The sequence below is a fragment of the Monopterus albus genome, unplaced genomic scaffold (genome assembly GCF_001952655.1).
Source record: "Monopterus albus unplaced genomic scaffold, M_albus_1.0 scaffold393.1, whole genome shotgun sequence".
In the NCBI taxonomy this organism is placed as follows: Eukaryota; Metazoa; Chordata; class Actinopteri; order Synbranchiformes; family Synbranchidae; genus Monopterus; species Monopterus albus.
The window spans coordinates 1-2,519 of record NW_018128273.1 but is presented as its reverse complement, the minus strand read 5'-3'; the positions used below and the strand labels follow the sequence as shown (position 1 = coordinate 2,519).

The following is a 2,519-nucleotide window of genomic DNA, read 5'->3' as shown; positions in this document are numbered from 1 at the left end:
TACTTATTTTTTATTTTTCAGAAATCTCTCAAAGCTAAACAGGTTTTTTTGTGCAGGCTGTAGAGAACAACACAACTGCCATTTTCTTCGGCTAGTTGATAAGTATTCCCTTCTCTCTTGTCAAGTTCCTCAGAATTGCACTGGTGGAAAGGAATAAGATAGAGAATAGAAATTTTCTTTTTTCCTCCCATAACCTCTAGTGACAGAACAATTTGGAGTGAATCATTGAACACAGCCAAGACCAAATTATAGCAACAGCACTAGAAGCCAATAACCAATTTTCAACTTGTAACGTGGCAGCTTTGTTCTCAAACTCATCAAATGGTAATTAAGCTTTTCCCCCTGAGGTTCATGGTTTAGTTTGAGCAGACCAGACAACAGAGCACACAGAGGCAAAGAACTCATCACTACAGAAAACATATATACAAATTGGAAAGTGTCTTTTAAAAGAGAAATTTACATTATATATAAGTACCTTTTTTAGTCCATGCCAGCATCTGTTTTTAAAAGCCTTCCTTGAAAGTTGTTTAAATTTGCTCTTGGAGGAAGCTCACTCAGCTGTAACATTAAGGTTCCCAAGTTTCCATTACTCCACCTCAGAAGCAGATCAAGTAAAGGGACATGATGTGATCCACTGACAGACGCTAGCAGAGGTTCGCAAAGACCCTCGGTCTTCAGAGATCAGAATGTGACAGGGAGTGAGAGTTGATAAATGAAAAAAAGGAGAACAAAAGTGCAAAAACTACTTGAGTGAGCGTCTCCTCCTTGGAGTCCTTTTGACATGTCGACAGCTGATACTCAGACAGTAATGGGGGTTTGACATTGGGATGATAGGGACCCGATCTAGCACGACTGAGGTGAAAGGCTGTCCCATACGCCTACCAGACAGCAGTTGCCTCTACCTGGATCATGCAGATTGTCCCTGTGACAAACTTACTGTCAGGAACTAGGTTGGACATGAAACACACCAGACACCAATATGAATTTGGGGATTCAGTAATGTGCACTGTACAAAAAGGGTAAAGCTTTTTAGTTTTGAATCATACAGTTGCAGAAGCACATATGATAAACCTACCAATGTTGTAGCTTTGTTCTCTGACAGATATCTATCTGGATTTGATTAGCGCTGCAGCAATTAGTTGGCAAATCAAACCGTCAAATGCCTGAAAATGAACCGGTAACAATTTTGAATATTAAATAATCATGTTGAGTAGGGCTGGGCGATATGGCAAAAATGTAATCTCGATAATTTTTTTCCCATATTGATCGATAACGATATATTTTTCGATATATAAACTGTTAATGCTGCCAGCTTTCAAAGAGTATCTCAAATATGAAGCCACAAAAATTTGAGGGTATGATGTTGAGTCTCTGGATAACGACACCACACCGGTGTTTTTCCTCCATTTCCAGAGCTCCAAAAGCCGCCTGGCAGCAAGCCCCATCCCCTGACGAGTGAGAGGAGCACAGCATAGTGAGGTAAGTTTAGCATTTCACTCCACGTCTATGTGGAAGCTGTTCATCAGTAAAGCCTCTTAATGACGGTTTGTTCTGTGTTTCACAGATGACTTCGTAAAGGATGAAGACGTGAAGCTGCGCCCACTGAAGACATCTTCAGAGGCTCCAACAGGTGAAGGACAAAGCCTTTCTTATTTAAATGTCACACTCAGCAGCCACTTTATTAGTACACCTGTCAATGCAACACTTCCACCTCAACATGTGTTTATGAAGCTGAAAATGTATAAAGTCAGTTATGTCTGAATCAAAGGTGGTGTTGTACTGGACTACATGATATTGAGGAGTGTTCCTAACACTCTTATGTACATATGTAGCCTGGTACAACACCACCTTTAATTAGGACTTCAGCCATTTAATTTATATGTTTGACAATTTCCGATCTTTTGAGCTTCATAAACACAGATGTGGAAGTGTTGCATTTAGTTGTACTTAATGTATTGGCTGGTTAGTTTATTCCCATAGCTGAGTTGTGTTTATACAATCATTAATGTATAAATTCAGTTATGTTTGGCCATGTAAGCTGGTACAACACCACTTTTTACTAGGAGTTCTATAATTTGTACTAAATGAGTGGCTGTGAGTGTTTATATGCACTTCAACAATTTATAGTTAGTTTAGTGAGTATTTATTCCCATAGCTGGGTTATGGTTTCCTATTCATGCTGTGTCCTTTGCAGAGATGGCTGCTGTCTTGGAAGACTGACTGAGGAAGTTGCCGCTGTCCAGTTTCATACTCCAGATGGACACATGACATCACACAAGGAGCTTCAGGACTGTAGAGAGGAAGTAAAACAAGTGTCAGTATGAAAGAAACACTCCATGCCATAAACTAATAAAGATTAAATAAATCAATGGTCACAATCTGTGCCTGTAAGGAGGATGCACTTGTGTTGGTCAAGCAGCCACGGAGGACATCACAGGGGGCTCTTGAAGACTTGTAAGACTGAGGAAATAAAACAACTGTCAGTGAAAGAGTCATTCCATGTCAACATTATATAAATA

The 2,519-nt window shown here is 39.7% G+C and overlaps 1 long non-coding RNA gene across 1 annotated transcript; it reads left to right on the top strand.

Moving 5' to 3' along the window:
• Positions 1 to 398: 398 nt before the first annotated feature.
• On the top strand, positions 399 to 2,277 carry LOC109951490 (uncharacterized). Its single transcript, XR_002273614.1, has 3 exons — positions 399 to 1,479; positions 1,565 to 1,630; positions 2,195 to 2,277. It is a non-coding gene; the product is annotated as an uncharacterized LOC109951490 (long non-coding RNA).
• The last annotated feature ends 242 nt before the right edge of the window (positions 2,278 to 2,519 follow it).